Below are 21,628 nucleotides of genomic sequence, written 5' to 3' on the forward strand. Positions count from 1 at the left end.
CAGGTTATATAAAGGATATAAAATAGAAGAAATACGTCGCTGTAAGAAGGTTAGAGGATAGAAGATAGAAATGTAGAGCTGCGTCAAACCAATCTTAGGATTGTTGACTAATGATGATGATGAATTTATAACACAAAATAGAGATTCCCACTGCTTGCCTTGTTTGATTACATTCGATCGCTCTCTGTTTCTGATGGCTGGTGGTTAGCAACCGGGAACTACAAGTAAACATTTCAAACTTAAGTCATAAATATCAAAATAACCGAGTGATGAGATTAAAACAGCATAATTTCAATCTTGATGCGGGGAATAATTTCCTTCGAAGTATATTATATATTCCGTCGAACATATATCGTCCCGAAATCGCAAGGCACAATTGGACCCCATAAACTGGCCATTTGTTCCCACCTACTGACATTAAAGCGCTAACTCGATTTCCATACACATGGCATACTTTTAAAACGCATTAACCACTAACCATGCCCAAACTAATACGGTAATGTTTATTTCCAAGATATGAGTCGTCAAAATCGGTTCTCCGCTCTATTCCTCATACATGTTTACTGTTTGTCGCAACCGACTTAAAAAATACTAATAGAGAGTTGAAATGAAGTCTAAAACAACGCAGAATGAAAAAAAGAAAAAAAAAACATAAACGCAATGAGTTCTTATATATCCTCTTTCGTTACATCGTTATCCGCATCAAAACTCGAGATGACAGTCTGCGACGACACTTAAATATCACCACCCATACCACTACAGAGAGCAACACGTACTCAGTTCTCCATCCATACCCACGGTTGCCTTACGTAAAAGTATCCTCGACATGCACCACAGTTTATACTTTTGCACGATATCCAAGAGTTAATTCTAAAAAAAACATAAAGGGATCTGACATTTTACGCCTAACAAATGACTTGATTTGATAAACAGAAATATTTAATAACATCTCAAAACAAAGGAGTTTCCATTGCACGTACACCAATATTTAGGTCAAGTTCAACGACAAAATTTTAAAACAAGGCTGAAATGTCGTAAAAGATCAGTTACCAACCAAAATACGATTGAAATAGTACTTTGTTAAGATTTTGTCTTTAGCTGTACAAAATTCATATGAATACAATTCTGCGACCATTCTGGCGTTTATGCAATAGCTTCCCTCTGCCCAAATTTTTTTTAGAAAATTTAAAACCTTTATAATAGATGTTATTTTTATAAAACTAAGAAAATCGTGTCATCGCCACTTTAAAATTTTGCTAAAACAACAAATGATCTCGACGCTTTCAGGCAAACCTGATGGAAATTCAATATGACAATACGCGCTAGAAAATTGAGAAAAATCCAAAGAAACTTTAATATTTACAACAACCGGTTTCTTCAAAAGAGTCGACATCATCAGAAATTTTTTTGACGTAACTGGTTGTAGCTAATGTGACACATGTACATAGAAATTCACAAAGTTGTCCCTGTCATTGTTAGCATCTTCCAACCCTATTCACGCCGCCCGAGTCACAGTATATGTACAACCCTAGGGTGGGATGGCGTGAGTTAGCGCGGGTGGTGTGAGGGAGGCTGGGGGTCCGGAGGGGGAAATCTCCGCTGCTCGATCTCTCCGTAGCAACGGGGTCGCGCCGTGACGTCACCGCCGCCCCGCCCCGCACCCGCCGGCGCCGCGCGGAGCGGCAGTGGCGCCGCTCTGCCGCGCTAGTGCCGGCCGAGGATGAAGCGGGTGCGGCGGCCGTGAGAGGAGTGCAAGCCGTGTGTGAGAGCCGCGCTCGGGAGCCGCTGACACATCGCCGAGGGCCGCGCTCCGAGACACCTCGAGGACGGAGGTCGTAGCCGCAGCGTGCCAACCAGGCGTGCCACGCGGGCCGCGGGACTTTTCTGTGCATGGCCAGCCACTGCGCTACCCCCCCACCAGGTAGGCCCCCATTCCCTCATCCCCCCGCACCCGCCCCCACCGCCCCCGCCCCGCCGCCGCGCGCGCCTATCGATTGCCCCGGGGGGCGGCGGGGAGTGAGGGGCCGCCCGGGGATCGATGCCCGAGTGGGCCGTGAGGAGTGCCGTAGCGCGGCCTTCTCCCACGACCGCTCTCAGTGCATCTCGAGACGCGGTAATTGGCGCCACGGACCGTGGCCACTTCCAATGACTCGGGACAAAGGGAGAAACTTTCCGCTCTCCTTAACAACTCTCGTTCGGGAGGGACATTCGAGGAATCTGCCAGTTAACATCAATAATCATTGCAATCTTCATCCATCACTCCTAAACCAGAATCAACGACAACTGACCAGAAAGGCCGAATCTTCAGCCGCCAACTCCTTTGAAATAGGCTATATAATAAAAACTGGACGCTTGAGGGTGGAAATCCGTACCGGCAATTTCTTGCGCCAAACCATTATACGATATAGGAAACACGGATTAACGTCCCATTTGATGGACGGTGTTTTGTGTCCTACTCAAATCTACCCACTGATGATGGATTGCCACGATTAAGATTTGCGGGACTTAAACCCCGTCCCCCGGCGTGGTGAGCCGTTCAAACCACCGACGATGACTGAGCCGTCTAGCTGTGACCCAGCAAACGTCGTGCTCTCTGGCGGTGAAGCAGGGAATTGCGGTGTCGCTGGCTCGGGGCGAAATTCCGGCACAACGGACTGCGAAATATGCCCCTCGGCGGGGTCAACGCTAGGCTTTCCGGCCCCCCATGTCACGCAGCCTCGACTTTCTTCAAAGACACACCGTGCCTTTGATGACGCCCAAAAAGCTTCACTCCTCAGGGCTGAATTTATTTTGCACTGAATAAATAGAGTATTCCAGGAATAGGACTACGGAAATCCAAAAAGCGAGATGGCCGAGCTATGTTTACAAACATTTCAAATATCTATATTGCGTACGGGTTTGAGGGGCTGTTTGAGCACGAAGCGACGAATTGGTACATTTTAGAGGGAAATATTACGCATAGTTTTGGTTTAAAGGTTTTTATTTGATACCCCCTGCTTAAGCAACAGTTTTGTGATTGATGATTTATTATATAGGTAACAGATCTTCATATTATACTTTTGAACATTTGATTCTTGTTTTTTATCGCAGTAATATTTCTTCAAATGGAGCAAAATCGATAAAAATATTTCTTTCTTAAAATACTTCGTTTCAATACATCCATTACAGTCGTGAAACAGGATTTCACTATGTGTAGAGATAAGTCTAAGGCTATGAATAATGATTTGAGATTTTAATTAATTTGGATTTGAAAACATGTAAAAGATGATTGAGAAATGATCCCGGATGTATGTTATTATTCAAGCCAGTCCTATGGAGGACTAACGCCCACTATCATTCCCAGGAATTGTATTGAAAACGTGATAACTAATGATAAAAAATTCACACACGCGTCATCAAAATGTTTCCATGGCGACCATCCCTGCTAGTAGCCAGGATGCGGGTTTTCCCATTTCATGAAGGGACTCAGGTATAGACTAGGGGCTTCGCGACACACTTAAGAGTTTATGATCACTCGTGAACATACGCCTCATGGGTGTATCCAGGGTACAACTTTACGGGACCGCCCTATATATCCACTTCAGGTGGAAACAACAAGAGTTAGATAATTGCGAACGCATAGGTATTATCGTCACTTAGTTCATTATTTCCCGCGGAAATAATTGACAATAATAAATACGGACGAAAGGGAAAAAATATACGATAGTTAAAATTTCGTAATAATCTACATAACTTTAAAAAAGCGTAAACTTACTATAGTACTCTTATTTACGCTAACTGTTGCTTTCTCAGGACCATTTGTCACACCCATATCCAGGCATAAGTTATAATCGATATAATAAAACAGTTGAACAGTGCGTTTTCAAACGGTTGGACAGGGATTCGCTTTTATATAAAAATTAAGTACCGTAATGGACATTTATCTACAATCTAGACAGGTACAAACCAACGTGTACAATTACAATGATAATTTTTCACTTTAACGGCTGATATCCAAAAAATCCTAGGCCATGGAGGAGGTAGTTACTACGGGGCATTGTGCACACGTAGATGGGGTCAAGAGAAGGGGAGGATTGGAGGCCGTCTTCGCAGTACCACCACGGCTCATCCCCGCGGACGGACGAAAAGCGCTTATCGGGAAGAGAATCGCAGGCACTCACCCGAGGGATGGGATTCGCAATAAAAACATTTCACTTAGGCTACGACATCTGGCCTATCATTTCTGTCCACTCTGACTAAATCCGTAAAAACTGAGCGCTAATTACAAATATTATTCACAGAACTGGATAACATGTATCAATAGGAATGGGATAGCGACCTAGAGAATCAATTAACAATTGGTGTTGATCGAGCATATAGCTAGCGAAAAGACATGAACCAATTTCTATCCGGAAAAAAGGAACAGCAAAAATGACCAAACCTAAATTGTCTAAGGTATGGAGATATCTTGGATTTAAATAATCATTCATAAAGCCAAAAATGTAATATAATATTTCAGGCATTCTATTAGGGTATAATCCAGTGCCCAAACCCTCTATGGCGAAACAACATCATAAAATTGATTGTGATTATGCAAAGTTACCTGATTTGATGGAGATATACAGACTTTTAGATTTGTATTTAAATATTGCCAGATACACATGTACCTATCAGTTCTGGAGAATCATACAATGATCACAAAGTAAAAATTAGCAGGTCAGAATAAGAATATTTCCATACTCTCGGCGTTTTCGTTTAACGCATTCAACACTTGCCAACAATGAATAAGTAGTCTACTACTTGTTTTCGAAAGGGGTTTATATCGGATACTCTAAAAAGTACTTTTTCGTAACAACCGTGTAAAAAAACTAATAAAATAAGCATGTAAAATTAAAATTTGCCTAGAAAAACGCATACATACCTAGAAACATGTCATCACTTTTCCTGCATTATTTTTTTCTTATTAGTTATTCCAACCCAAACCTAAGGGACATTAATGCGACGAAATTTAGTATCGTCACCATTGTCTATGCATTGTACCTACAACGCTTAGTTACTGTGGACCAAACATACATCAGGTTGTTAATAGCTAGATAAAAGTGCTGTGCATACACATTAAAATCGTTATAATTACACTAAATATGAGTTCTTAATTTATGGATTGTTGGAGGATGTCGACTGCATGGCCCGCAACATTGTATACATAATCATTAAAATTAAGATGGTACTGCGGAAAAGAGAGATTTCAGTCTCCCCAAAGCATTACCAAAACATTCATAATCCATGCTTCACCCAATGTACGCTCTCACGAAGGTGCTACATTTTTTTAATTAAGCATCTCAGGCACATAAATTCGAGACGAATGCGAAAGAATTAGCCCAAGGCATACAGAAAAGCGTATAATCCAATAGGCGATATTTTAAAATTTGGAGTAATACTTCATTTACAGATGCACATTTGTAACTTTAGGAACTAAAAGTTACGCTCAAAGAAATTCATTCGATTATTCGCACTAATGTGATGCTTTTTTCCTCCTGGGGAGAATGGCCTTGTTATATCCTTTTTATTAAACACTCCAAAATTACATCACAAATGCATAGTTAAAATTTGAAAGAAAAACCAACTATGGAGTTCAATCTCATTTCAGCAATGATAGTTTCACACCTAAAAATTATCCATAGACTCTAGCGTAACAATTTATGATCATGTTCACCAACCGGAAATGCGAGTCTGGAATTTTTCGATGCACTACCTTTAACGCATTTCATAAAAAGTATGAAGTACTAACATTTCTGGAGTAAAATATAACTCTAGGCGGTGTAATTCCAGCGAAGGAATCTCTGACCTGAGTCCGATAACGAAGTAACTACGTGTCACCTCGAACGTGCTTTTAGCGACTAGGCTAGAGGAACAGAGATTTCATTTGTAAATTACTACTAAGGCTTTCTACCGGTCAGGTTTAAAGGAGTCATTTCGCCAATAACCTCGGACTCTCTCACTTTACCCCTCCCAAATAGCAAACTCCAATATGCTGACAATATTTTTCGCGTAACAAAATGAAACGGGCATCGACTCTTTTTCTATGAATGAATTGGACAGAAAAAATTACAATTGATTTGATAAAAAAGAAATAAAAATCAAAATAAGCTATGTGAAATGATAATAGCCTGATTAAATGCTAGAGCCTACAAAGAATAGCGTTCTACTTCTATAGATGTCACGTTATCGGAAACTAGTTTCATTCTATTCCTATCGACAATAGCCATTTTAAAGTAAATATGTATTGCGTTTTGGCCCTAGGTATGATATCGAATAGTAAATGGGGTCGAGTGTTTCGTGGAATATGGTTTTTTGGTATCGAAAGCAAGAGATGCATCCTGCTTCATGCTCCACCCTCCGTATCTATTGCATCTCATACCAGTGCGTATTGCCTGCCGCACCATCTGCGACCCACCGTGAGCTTCCTAAAAAGAACATTTACTACTAGTTTAACACTACTAGTAGTGTTAAACGTACGTTACGTAGATGTTCTAAATAACCATCGGAAAAATGCATACCTGATCTGAAATGAGGCTTTAATTAATAACGGGCGTGTAGGGATTATATCATTATGAAGCCACTATCTCAAAATTAACACCAAAATACCGAGATACCTATGGAAAATATTTCGAAAATACGATTAAGTATCAAGAAAAAGTGACTAATCAATAACTTATTTACATAAGGTATTAAACCGGTTTAGGTAGGTTTACTCGGAGAATGTAAAGAATCACCCAATCTCCCTTATTAAACTTTCCTCTCAATTCCCAGTAAGATAAAATATCTACTCTCTTCCTATCAATAAACCATCCCCCTTCAACACAATTAGGTATTATAAAAAGTAAAGAAAGCTTTTTAATTCCACACATATATTAATGCACGACCGAGGTTTCGACGTCATCGAACGGGGCACGTCATCACCAGATGATGACGTCCCACGTCGAAACCTAGGTCATACATTAAATATATTTATGGAACTACAAAACTTTCTTTACTTTTCATTGTGTAAAGTAGATTCCATAAATTCACGCCTGAAACAACTAATTATAACATTAAGGCATGAATAATATCGTATGAAAACTACAATGGGCATTCTTTTCCAGAACCTAGTAATCCAAGTGTTTCTGCAAGCCTGAAAGATGAAAACTAAACCATAAGTCGGAGCAGAGCGTGCTCTTATCACTCACAGATTTCACGCAATTGAAGGCAGAACCACCCCAACACGTCGCGTGACTAACCTCTGGGCCCGACACCAAAAGCCTCCGTCGGAAATAGAGGGTGCCGCAAGGAGCGTACATCTCACGGTAGGTCGCAGGTGTTGCTATTGGTCAATGGTCGCTCGGGATGAAACCTGCGGTGGAGTAGGAACTAAACAAGAAATTTTTATAAGACTACTGGGTATAATCATCGCCCAAAAACCTTAGAAATGGCTTGAAGTTTATATCCACTCAATCAGATAACTCGTTAAAATCTGCCAACGTTTCCAAATTAACGCATTTCTTGTATTTGACACCTCTCATTACCTGTTCTATATGCCTCATCTGATATCGAGGTCTTGATTTGCTGTGCTTCCCATAAACTTCACCTCAGAAAATTGAAGTCGTGATTTTCAAAACATTATTGGAATTACCCAAGTTTGGAGACAGCCAGTTACCTATAGATCTTCTAAGTTAACAAAGCCAACCCCCCACCATCTTTCCATTAACAGATAGATTATCTAAGTAATATCCATTCATATAAAAAAACGAAGCAACAGCTGTATATATTTACCCAGAATATATATAAAAATACAGTTAATCCCAAATTTATGGCGAATGGAATTGTGTCGTTTTGGAAATCATGGTTTTGATTGTCCCCATCAGTCCACCATGTTTCATGGCATGGGGTCAATGAAGTCACATCATCTCCGCCTCGGACTTCTGATCATCATCATTCTGCGGCACCACATAAGGGACTACGGGGCTGAAATAAATAAAATTTGCTCTCACAGCAGTAAGTTAATCTGGTCGAGAGACACGTCGACTCAATCGATGGGAGATGATTCTAAGCCCGGAGGGAAGCAAACGCGGTGGACAAGGAAATGCCGAGGGATCAAAGACTCGGCCCACGGGCGAATCGCAAAATATACCACAGCGAATTGAAGCGTGCACAGAGGGGAGGGAGGCATTGACGGCAGCGGAGGGGTCATTGGCAGGGGCTGCACACCCTTTACACACTGACTCGTGCGGCTAAAAGGGAACTTAGGGCTGCCAACCCTACCGCATTATACGGTAGCTCCAGCATTTGCAAAACTGTTTACACAAAATATCAATGACATAATAACCTATATTAAATTTCCCATAAATCCAGGCTTAACTTTAGTCTTACCGTCCCACGATAGAAAATAAAATAATAGAATAAAACTTTGATAGGTTCACTCACGAATTTTGACAGGAACTACCCAGGTTTTAAAACGTAATAATCATAATTAATTAATTAGTTATGAAACGGGTTGTAACGATTAAAATTCGAAAGTGAACCTTAAAAAGTGCTATTCTGTATTTCCTATACCTCCCATTCCATAAATTAAATTTTTGGGAAGGTATTTTTGTATTCGCTCTAATGGCATCAAGTTCGATTTACGTAGCGTTCATCACTGAAAGACTGAAAAATTTTCTCGTGAAATTTTGTCGATTACCTGATCTACCGCATTTTTTTAAGTGGGCGACCCTGTCCTCTGTAATGTAATACTGTTAAAAAATTTCACCTCACTAAATGCACTCAAAAGCGCCTCGCATTACACAAAGCCATCAAATTGCGTCGCCCAGCATCGAAATATATCGCAATGCGATGTATCGCACGCCGAGGACGATCAATACCCCAACCGAAAGCTCACGTGCATCATGATGATCGTTGCATCGCAATATCGCATAATACTAGCATTGATCGATTCGACATCCCACTAGATACACACCGAGGTTACAGGCCTCTCGCTACTCGTGGTGCAAACTCATTTACCCACTCACAACTCGTTTAATAGCGGGAAAATCAAAATAGGTAATTGAAGATACACTTTGACATATGTCGATGGTCATGAACTTGCCGTATGGTTCCTGGAGCATGAGATGTTTTAGTAAAATATGACACGCGCGATGATACAGAGCAGGAGCTCCACAGAAACTTGACGCGTAGAAAGATGTCATACAGCATCCTGTGTACATTCGGGCTGCAACAACTTCCGAAAAGCCTATCCTCGCGTAATAAATTGCATTAACCCTTAACCGGTGACGTGCGGTCTGAGAGACCGCTGCGTTTCTAAAATTATGAATATTTTCAAAATTAAAATTTAAAAATATCTATAATTCTCGTTAGCTTCATATTTTTGCATAACAAGGACATCCCACTCTTCAAATGTAACGTTCCTTTTATTAATTTCTGTAAATTTGCCATTGAATTCGATTAGCTGTCAGTGAGACCGCAAGTCACTTACTAAGAATGCATCAAGAAAAGGAATAAGCGGGATAAATGTCATGGCTACTTACTACTTAGCCTTCCAACTTTAACATTTACGGCCTTTTTTGAATCTGGCGAAATATTGATACATAAATATAATAATTATAACTCAAGTGTTTTTGGCATCAGTTTTTTGATCCTGCTTCAAATCACAATTTTTTAAATGACAAATTGATTCGTATTGGGAGTGTAAAAATTTTAATATAAGTTTTAGAATAGTTAAGCATTCAAAGAAAAATTAAACAAAGCAATAAAAATGGCGTAGCAATATTTTATGAATTTTTGATTTATTGCGGTCTCCCAGACCGCACGTCACTGGTAGTGTAACAAGAATTGCACGTCACTGGTTAAGGGTTAAGCATGAAATTTTTTTGCTAAATATATATATTTAAGAAAGATATGTGTTGCAAAAAATTGAAAATATCCGTCGAAAATAGGTGTTTGGATTCATAATGATAAAAATTTATTGACCTACTTAACTCATAAAATACCTTCACTTGTATTTCGGTAGTAGGCGACTGATTAAATAAACCAATCCTCTTGCCAACGTTATGCATAATTAATTGCGCATCTTTAAGGCTTGACTTTCCTAAAACTATAAGCTCATGAGAGTGAAACTTTTCAAACACTTCACCTAACTTGAAGCAGTTACAATGCAAATTTATAAAAATATATTAATATTTAAAAGTTTAGATTTATTACAAAGATCTTTTATGAGTAGAGAAATGCAAAATGTGTCGTTATTTTATGGCTAAAATAGGAGTTGTCAACCCTTAAATCGGTGTTTTTTTCACCGCAAAATAATGGGCGTTAGTGAAATCCCATCCTCGTGCTAGGCCCATCTATTAGCTGCAAGTTTTGCACACCACTGACTAGGGTGAATTTCCAAAGAAAACCTGCAGTGCAGACTGAATTCATGTTATATATTTCCACGGAAAATCATAAACCAAGCAACTCACCAGCCCCGGTATTTAATTTAAGTAAAAAAGGGGATGAATCATAACGCGTTGTACAAAGGGATTAAAAGTACTCAGATCATTAGTTTTACAGAAAATAGTGGTTTGAACACGCTTCGAAATACGTGCTGTGGCAACGACATTAACAGAAGAATGAGATATGCATTTGAATTGTTGAAGTCCGCGGTAAAAACAAAATTCGCATGTTCGAGGGAAAATCCCTGAATTTCCGTTTCCGCATTTACCATTGTCCTCGACTGAAATCCTCGTTCAACGGTGAATGAGTACATAAAAACAACGACTTATACGCCGCCATAGGGTAATTACAAAATAATGTAAATATATTCTTATTGGACAAGCATTTTGCGTCGATTTGAAGTCATGCCTGACATGTGCACTGTAAAAGCTACTCGCCATTTTTCCCGCATACTAGCATCGTGCTTTACCTGGAGGTCATTAAAATCCGCCAATCTGATCTTGCTCTTCAAGATCCACCAGTTGCCTGGACTCACATGTTGAGACCACACTTCCACTCTTGTCGCTCAGTCTCTTTAAACGTCCGACATCTGCTGAGCGCCCCTTTAAAATTCACTACAACCTTACTACATGGCGTCCAACAGCTGCGTAAACGAAAAAAGATTTCCAGGTTTTTCTGACACACTTTTGATATTTCCAGAGGAGTTTCCAGATTTTTTTCACAAATACGGTCAGTGAACATTTCTAAGATGATTATAGTTGATGATTATTCGTAAAATTGAATAGTTGGAATAAAATATTAAAAAAAACATGAGAAACATCTTTAAATAGTTCGAGGAAAAAATCAATCGCAACTCTTTTTAGATTTAAATAATGCCACACTGGCGCTTATGATCAAGGTATTATTACAGCCAGACTTACTATTATTAATTGGATTGAAATGGACTTCTGGTGAAAATCAGCCGGCAAATCAAAAAGGGGAAGAATTATAAATTTGAGGATCTGAGAAACTATGAATACTAGTGACGATAGGCTATATACGAACACAGCAGTTGAAGTGGTATGGGGCACGTGCAACGAATGGAAAATAAAAGACTGCCGCAGCAAATATTTCAGTGATCCCAGAGGAAAGGCCACTGAGACGAAGGCCTAGGAAAATCTGGGGTGCAGAAATAAATGGCTGAAAGAGGATGTGGTGAGCAATTGTAGAAGGTTCGTGAGGCATGGATACTGAGAATCGAAAAACGTAGAACGCCATAAACCGTTTAAATATATCAATATTTCTTCGGCTTATGCAAGTGCAGCTTTGAAAAATTGGAAGTAAACTTAAATTAAAATCCTATTAACGTAAGTTCAATCTTACATGTTTTTTCTCAGGCGTATGACACCCCCGATGATTAAATTTCGGCAGACTACGAAGATGATCATGGAAAAAGATACGAAACTTAATCACTAAGACTTTTGTGGATCAAAGAAGATAGCATGAAGTTAAAGAGAGAACTCGAAGATTAAGAAAGAGGACCAAGTCCAGGAAACATCGGTTATAAGAAAAATTGTATGATTCCTCATTAATCGGGATCAAATGTGAGCCAGAATCCTTATAAAACACCCCGTCGGTTGCTCAGCAAATACAAAAGAACCATCGTCGACAGGATACATGAAGTAAGCAACATAAGTAAAAAAATAACTATTATGTCAGCTACTGACTATTTAAAAAATAATCAATTTATCAGGAATTCACAGCGAAATAAAAACTGAAAACATAATAGAGCTAAAGAAATTTAAATAAATAACGCCTTTGGGTACGGAATGGACTTTACTGAGACCTTAGTCTAACCTCGTCTATCATCGGCAGCATACATAAAAAATGACGACGACTAATTCAGGACAATTATCTTAAACAAGAGTGGACTTTTTAAGTCCTACAATTTCATAAAAATTCTGTAATAAGTTGGTTTCAACAAGTGGCATTCCTATAAATCAACTTGTCATCCTAAGCTTTCAAAGAAGCAGTGCACATAAATAAAAAAAATAAAGCGTATATAAATATGGTTGGTGAATGAATTCCTCGGCGTTACTTATAAAGAATTACAACAGAATATCTCCCTCTCAAATCTGGTTACTACTAATAATAACTACTAGGTAACCCGTGCGAAAATTTCGCACTTTCACACTATCAGGGAATAAGTATGTTAAGGAAACGGTGTATTTGGGTTTAAAATAGAGAAGAAGATGTATCATAAAGTGATTAATGTATACTCGTTTTCTTGCAAATATAGACAAAACATGTGAATACAATACGTGCAAGATAGTTTGGTACAAGTAGGAACAATCATGACGTCTGTTACTGAATAGTGGTGCGCAATTTTCAAAACTTCTTTAAAGACAATATTAGAAGTAACAACGTTGTCGTCAGTAATTTCTTGGTTATGAGTTTCTTTAACACAAAAATAAATACCACGGAAAGTGCGAACTTTAGAAAATGCCATATACAGCTGTCTATGCGAAAAAATGGGCTTTGTTTAGTACAATCCAGCTCTCTGAAGATTCTGACCCTGAGCTTTATTAATTGTCATCGCAAAGACCACTTTGATTGGGAATTGTTTTCTTGTCATTTAGAAAGGCATGGTCGGATTCGAAGGGGTGAGTTTCATTCCCGGAATTATGGTCATACAAGTTATCTTTGAAGTTCCTTAGACACGATGTCTCATATAGAGAACGTTTAACATTCTCCATACTTCTTGGATTTTATTTTCAATTTTTTTGCCGGCTTATGTTATGTTTCTTTGGTTTAGTTAAGGATTTGACGAGTTTACCAACCTTTTATTAAAGATTAGAATAAAGAAATGTGTGGAGTCGATATGCGTCAAGCGAGTAATCGACATGGAAAAATCGAAACTTTTAAGTCAAAGTAATGCTTCATTATCATTGTTAAACAATCCTAAGATTGGTTTTACGCACCTCTCCATTCCGCTCCTACCCGCTAAATAGTGAAATTTGAGATTAGGATTGTATCTTTCGTCAGAAGCCATTGAAGCGTTGATTCAACGTTTAAAATGATACCCCATTTAACGGTGTAGGTGCAGTATTAATGGAGCATATACGGAATGACAGAAAAATACATTTCTGTAATAATATTTATGAAGCTTGCAAAGTTAGCTAATATATTCAAACAACAGCGACAAATTAACTTTATAACATAATTCTTCCCTTCCCGCTAGAGCAAGCTGAATGCTTACCTAAAGTACATATTACTAATCTTCCATTTGTGATGTCCATCCTTCTCTTTTTGGCTCTCCTCCATGCATGGCTTTTTCCTTCATATCATTTTCTCATCCACGGAGCATTGGAATTCTTGCCTCTAGTGTTACCACTATCACTCTTTTCATTATGTTTTTGCGTTTGTACAATTCTCATGATTTGATCTCAAGCTTCTGCATAGAATTTTTAGCAGTTCCCTCCGGACAAACGAAATTCTCCCTCTTTCCCGTTTTCATGTTCCTACTCGCCCCTTACGTAATAACTCTCCGCTTCACATTCCGCGATTCCGTCTTTCCATCTCTCAACGCTCACTTTTCTACCAAATCCCGTCCTTGTTTAACTCCATGGCTTTAAAAATCCCTTGCCTGGACCTCTTTTCGTCTGCCACTAATAAAAAATCCTCCTTAAAATGCCGCCTGAACTTTTCACCGTTGTCTAATCCATTATGTCCCTTCTTACGTTAAAAAATTTTGTTTTCAGCTAGTTTTATTATTTATTGTGTTATCTTTTTAGATATTATTTATTTACGTTAATAGCCAATGTAAAAGCCTTTGCTCCGTTTTTGGTGGTGAAATAAAGAATTAAAAATGCAGTAGGGGCAGCAGAAATATTCTGCAAGTGTCTTATGGGTGGTAACTGGAGAAGTGAGACGTTTCCGAAAATACACTTTCGGCAACGAAATTAGAGTAATTCCAGAATTATAAAAGGTTGAATTTGGCCTACAACATTTACGCCGTGGGAATTACCCTGATTACATAATCACTTAAAATTTGTTCATTCATTTTAATGCAATGCGATTTCTACGGCGTAAGCAGAATCATTGGCACAATGTGACTTGATGTGATCGAATGAGATGATTAATGATTGATTGATTTTGAGCCCGCATTAATAATGATTATGCAGAGATAGTTTATTGTTTCACGCAATGGCAAAGTATAAGATTGAATCGGGAAATTTCAATAATTTCCACACCAATTTGTCATAGACTGCAGTGGCATGAAACGATTTTCCATTGAAAAGGGCCTAAGCTTCGGCACTGAAAAATGAATGATAGGCACGCTATTTACAATATTTTTTATCCCTTCAGTCTTCCATTTATGATATCCATCCAATCCTTCTTAGCCAATCGTTTAGATTATTTGGCCATAAATGAAACTGTAGAGATTTAATGTTTTGAAATACCTCCATACGAAAGTGGAAGTAGCCCCTCGAGTAATGGAAATAATTTGAATCGAATTTTGTGAGCAATAATCCTACTAAATTAATTATTTCTAGAGCATGAATAGATGGCATAGCTTTGAACTGAGATAGATGATACAAAGTGTTCTGACAATTTATTCCGCAAAAATAACTTTTAACACGCTGTTTAGATACAAAAAATTAACAATGAGGGTTGAAGTCCCATCAACATACAAAGGACTAGCATTTATAGTTGTAAATGCAATCACTTTATCTGTGAATAGTGTCAGCTATGAAGTCCCAGGTTGCACCCTTCTAGGATAAAAGAATCATCTAGAGGCTTGAAATGTAGTAAAATATCCTATCCAAATCTCAGTGTTATGATACAACGTACATACTGTTAGCCAATCTGATCGTTAACAGGGTGATCGGTGATGTGATATGTTGGCCAAGTAAAAATGTGTCCTTTAAGGTTTTAAAAATATCATGAGAATTCAAATCTGAACAGGTTTAAGGAAAAACGCAAATTGTGCATAAATTTATCCTATAACTACCCAGTGAAACCTTAATACTCCCTTTCTCGTCGAAATAATATAGGATTTACCTCTTCATCCATTAAATATTTTCCTTTAGATTTAGAACGAACAAACTGGCCAACTATGTTTTCTTATAATTGTAATAAATTCAATCAAAACAATGATTTACAGATATTTAGGAATTTACCGCGTGCTGATGTCATTATTAGGCCGACGGCCTAAATTTAACATCAAGTCGCTTGAAACTCCAAAAAACATCAGCAAATCATATGTGGACCGCCAAATTTTTAACAGTACAATTATTTTTTTTTAAATATCGAGTGTACAGATTGTTAGCTGGATAAAAACAAATAACTAGCCAATAGGTAGAGTTCGAAAAAGCTACCCGGGCCCTTTGGAGCCTTTAGACCTTTGGAGTCGCGGCTGGGTTTCAAGACGACGTCGGCAGCCTGGCCAGCCCTTCCATAGTGAAAGGCGAACGAACGCTTCAGCCAGCAAGCAGTCCGGCATCAGCGGCAATTTTCTTGACCCGGCATCCAGCTTTCTTCGAACCAGATCTCAGCGGGTAGCATTCTCGGGTGCCTCTTCACCCTGGACGCCTATCCTGAATCCTACCACTCGTCACTGTGGAGAACTTGTTTCGGAGCAACACGGAGTCGCCGGCGACTCAGTTGCCATGACGAGGGAGTGCCCAACGCTCATTTCTCGCGTGAAAGTCCACGCATTTAGACACCGAAAAGGTCCTAGGTACAGAAAGGGCTCGGTGAACTTTTTTTTTTTTTAATTTAAGACTGTGATGAGAGGATGAAAAATAAATTTCCCGTGATTCGATTCGACACTAATTTCTCGATCTATCTGCGGCGACAAGTAGTCGCCTTAACAATTTTGAGTGCTAATGAGGTAATATTACGTTCTCGAGACACTTCGTAGAACTGCAGGCAACGTTATATTACGTCTGTTTGAATTTTATAGTCTTTTATATTCCCGCTGGGTATTACGATTGGATATCTGCCAATAATTGTTCTTTGCATAGTTAGTGCATAGAAAATACACTAGATGGTGGACTTTTGGATATAGATGTTTTTACTTTAACTTTCTATGTACCTACTGCAGTAAAATACTAAAAATTTTCAAAATTTGGGAAAAAAGCCCAGCACTGGCGTAAGGGATAGGATATCAAGGGCTAGCACTAATAGTGGCAACCTTTTCGCAGATAGGCTCATGACGCTGCGCGCTCTAGCTGAGCTGGCTACAGTTCCCTCAAAATCGTGAGCGATTTCTTCCCTCAATGCGCGGTTCTCAATGAACGAGTTAATGAGTCGAAACTTATAAGCTTTTAAACAAGCACATGATAGACAGCGCCTTTGTATTGATTTACATTTTTCGGGAAGAGCTGCTTTCATAAGATATGATGCTTTCCCGGCGAATAGTGCGGGTAAACTTTCCTCGGGATTCCTACTGGATTAATTACTCCGTTTTAGCCGCCGTTTCGAGCTCAGACTCGGAGCTCGAATATCGCTTTTTTTGTTTTTCTAGTTTGATACCATACCGATCATATCAAATTGACTAAAAATAGAGCAATGTCACTTTTAGGCCTTCTTCATCGCTTCACGGAAATATCGCATAGCCCTACGAAGGTTCTTTTCAACATTTATTCTGCCAATCACGTCATACTGCTCTCCCATTTGGTCCATCTCTTCCCCAACTAACCTTTCTACACTTAACAGTCTAACTGGTTTCTTTCCCAGGATTTCAAAATACAGATTTCCCTATTACCGCAGCATGCCAACTGATCCCATCTCATATTTCCCATCAAAGAGCAAAATGATTTGCAATTAATCTACAACATTCTGAATTCGAATATTGATTCTCCTGTATTTATTTCCTTCGTTAATGTCCGAGTCCCTAGCCGTTCCACTCGTTCTCATTCTTTTCTCCACTTGCCTATCCCCAGGCTATCTCTTATCAAACGTTCCCTGTACAACCGCCCCTCCTCACTTCTTAACTCTTTACCAGATAATATTGATCCTTTCCTGCTCTCATCTGACTCCTTCGTCAACCTTGTTACGTTCCATATATCTGTAAATAGCTAAGCTCCCCCTTCTATCCCTTTCATTTTTCGTTGAATTGTTTTTAATTGTATTTTTCAATCTTGTCTCTTATGTTTTGTTGTTGTTTGCAATTGAAATTTCTTGCTTAGATTTATATTATCAAGCTAATGATTCACTTTAAATTGACATAAATGCTGTGTGTGAAAAATAAATAAAATAAATAAATACACGAAATCAATTGTAACAATGTGACTTAGCGACAAAAAAAAACAAACAAATAAAACGACATTCAGCAGCCCTTAGGATGAGCCCAGAGTCGGAACTTACAACGTCGGCTAAAATGCAGTATTTAACCCGGTGGGAACTCCGAGAAAAGTTTACCCACAGTTACTATCTATATTATCCATACTTCAATTATTCCTGGTTTTTCATCCGTATTTATTTACCTTAGTGATTTTACCATTTATCATGAGAGTTTCATCTAGATTATAGCACAATTTTTAACGGAAACTACACTTTAGGCATCGATAGATCTATCAACACCAAATGGGTCTCATCCGTTCTAGTTTAAATTACTATTTCAGCGTAAATACGTCATTCACCAGGACCGTCCAGCGGTAAAACCACTTCATTCTTCCTCCATGCCCACTTAATGTTCCAGGCTGTCCTTTATTAACCCTCCACACGTCCGCCGAAAGTGGCAGTTCAGAGGATGCCTCATCATTTTTCCAAAATTTCAAGCTTTTATGTGAAATGACATCAGAAATGTTAGCTTCCCACCATTACTCTTCCAGTTTTTTCAATATCTTCCGATCAAAAATAATCCTATGGTTTATTAATTCTGTAAAATTTCTCGAAGAGCGAATCGGAATATCTCGAAAGATTTTTTAATATTCTTTACAGATCATTGAAAATTTTCCCAAGACTATCCGCAAATCGTGGCTATTATTTCCATCTCTTAAAAATAGTTGGTAATTCCGAACTCCTTATTCTTCCATTTCCCCACTGCTATTCCTCAGCCTTTTATATAACTTTTACTAGCTTTTGTGATATATTATGTCTATTTTATTCGAAAATAAATATTCAGGTTGTTTCTCTCATTTTTTGTATTCAGTAAACATTTAAGATCCTACCGAGAAAGTTACCGAGTGGTTTACTAGCCTCTAGCAGTATCTTTAAGACTTAAATGAATGTTTAAGTCATATTTGGCTCCAATGGGACCCTTCACCATCCCCTGGAGCTGGCTGCATATTTACGCCCGTCAACATTTTATTAGAATAATGGATTTCATAGAAATGTTAACATGTAATATTCAAGGACTAATTATGAACGAAATGCATTATAGCCCTAGAATATCGCGAAAATAAAATATAATTGATCTAATCCTCAATGTCTGTAATATAGTGGAGAGAATACCTGCCAAGGGTAAGGAACCGTCACATGTCTACTGGCGACTGAAATGCGATGATAATATTAATTTTCGGCGTAAGGGTCCCGCTGAAGCGGAGTAAATCCAAAGCAATGACTCTCACGAAGCGAGGTTTGAATCGCGAATCGTTTATGTTCCTTAGAACACGATGTTATATTAGACTTTATGCAAATAGAATACAATTTACTCTCACAGGGTTTGTCCAGCAATAAATCAAAACCACAGTTGATGGATTGTGTTCTCATGGTACTATTACGACCTAATCAGAAACGTATTTACGCCCAGTTTACTAAGCAACGATATTTTCAAATGACGACGACAGCGCACCAATGATTCCCACACATAAAACCCGATCCTAAACTTCAACGTGATTCCTTAATACCCGTCCTCTAACCTTTGGTTTCCATAATCAGAATTATAATCCACATATGGTTACGTAAATCACTAATCACAACAATCAACGCAAAACTATGAACAAGTCCGGTTCTATCTCGTATTAGTAGTACTATGACCTTGCATGCGATTTTCGGTTCACCGTTCTCCTGTTTTTGGTCAAAATATGAATGTTCGATGCATTTAGTGGCGGTATGCCGAACCTCCATTTCATTCAACCATACTTCATACTCAGTGTGTGGGTAGAAACTAAACCGTTCGAAGGTGAAGCATGTGGTCTCTCCGGTTCGAAGAATTATGTGTTTAGTTTCGTCCTAGTCCCCGAGTTTAGTTTCAACCCGAAGTAGTTTTGACTCAGATTTCGTTTCGTTTAGCTTCCCGAGATTAAATCCATTTCGTTTCGTCTCTACATTTCGATCCCGAGAACGAAAATATTGAAATTTTTCAGGTTTTTGATTTTCCTTTAGTTTCGATTGCCATCCCTGGCTTTCATCGAGCCGATGTTTTCTATGAGCGAAAGGCGATCTCTCGCCGATGGAAAACCCGTCATTTGGTAGAGCTTTGAAGCACACATAATGCACACACTCTACCGAAAAAATTAATTCACATTAAATGTTCGAACACTTATACCAGTCAATAAAATACTAAGCATCGATGCAATTAACGGATTCTTAGACGTCACTTTAACTTATTTCTATTACGATACGCTTCCGACTACCAAGAATGATTGTGTTATCTCAAGAATAGTTTTTCCTCGCTTTGATCCTGAACCGGATCTTACGTAACTATTCAATGTAACCTTTGCGATTTGAAGTTTTGATAAGTAAAGAGTCAGCGCACAGAAGCATTTTATATAGCAGCCACGTCCGCATCCATCTACCATTACAGGTGGTAAATAACGTTCATTGTTACCGGTTCTGGGGACTAGTCAAATGAGTAGGAGATGTCAAGGAAGAAGGCAAGGGGCCACTAATACATGGTACAAAATATTCTCCAGGAAACTGGGGCTTTAGGACACAATTGAAATTTTTTGTATTGATTGATTACGAAATAATTTGCTATGCAGCAAATAATCCAAACCGAGGAAGTATTAATTGATTCAAAAATTATGAGCAGCTATAACTATAAAATAACTAAAATTCAAATTTTGTACGCAGTACATTAGGTGGTTGAATAAACCATGATTCGATAGCATACAACCCGGGAAATGCTGGGAAAACTTAATTAAAAAGCAATCTGGAGTGAAAAAAATAACTGCCGTGACTTTGAGAAAAAGAAAAAATACTTTTATAGCATTTTTACATAACATCCTCTTTCATCTAAATACATCTTTTTTCATATTGATCACATAATTTTCCTTAATACTTCATATTTGCATCACATTATCCACGATAAATTTGAGCAAAAATCGTCTTTTCCGCTAGTTTACCTTAAGGAATATCTTAATACGAGTGAATTGCACTGCACTGTACATTCTCATGCCCGCAAGAGCAAAAATTCCGATGAGGAAATTGTGCACGAACTGACCTGGACTCGAACTGGCTTACCTCGATTTCGCGCTCCTTTAGCCGCTTTAGCACGGCCGAGAGAAGAACGATACGTATGAGGTATTGCTTGTTAGAGGAATGAGATTTTACCAGAAACTGTAAATTCAACCTATGGCATCTGCTCTTAGCTTAGTTTTGGTGACAGTACTAGTAGGAAGGACTGCCTTCTGAACATAATAATAACAAATGGTGAACGTTATAGACAGCAGTGGCTAGTTTTGAAGAAGTCGTATGCAATTTTCTTGGCAATGAGTATATCGTGGTTGAGGCGAAGATTAAGTAACTATTATCAGTTATTAACCATTCAAAAACAAGAATCTCTTTGGGAAAGATAAATGACATTACGAAAAGTTGATTCCTCTTACTGATGGCCGCAATGCATGCCGCGGAATTCTGAAAAACCTGACGGTCACTGAATCAGTCACGATCTGAGACGGTCACGATGGCAGAAATTTTCAAACGCAAATTGCCACGTTCAAATACTGTGCGTTCATGGTGATTATTTCTGTACTTAATTTACTCATAAAACTTCACTCACACCTCCGACTTTCGAGGTATGTTTGATATTTGTAGGAGTCGACCGACAACTGAAGTAATTTGTGCCATGAGGAAATCGGTAGGTAAGGAAGGGTGGAGAGAAACTCGAACGAAACGAAAATGAAATTATATGAATTTTAGACATAATATTATGATGAAAGCTCTGTTAATTTTATTAGCGTCAAAATATGTTCACATAATACTTGGAAATAGAATTTTATTCTGAAAATAAGGACAAAGTGATCCCTATGTA

General features: G+C 38.5%; 1 protein-coding gene across 1 annotated transcript in view; it reads left to right on the forward strand.

The window, feature by feature from the left end:
* Nucleotides 1-1,680: 1,680 nt before the first annotated feature.
* The window catches only part of LOC124170564, a 64,647-nt gene continuing 44,699 nt past the window's right edge, over nt 1,681-21,628 (forward strand). The window contains exon 1 of the mRNA XM_046549363.1: nt 1,681-1,921. The gene's annotated coding sequence lies outside the window, so the exon portion shown is untranslated. The remainder of the gene's footprint in view (nt 1,922-21,628) is intronic.

The sequence above is a fragment of the Ischnura elegans genome, chromosome X (genome assembly GCF_921293095.1).
Source record: "Ischnura elegans chromosome X, ioIscEleg1.1, whole genome shotgun sequence".
NCBI classification, from domain to species: Eukaryota; Metazoa; Arthropoda; class Insecta; order Odonata; family Coenagrionidae; genus Ischnura; species Ischnura elegans.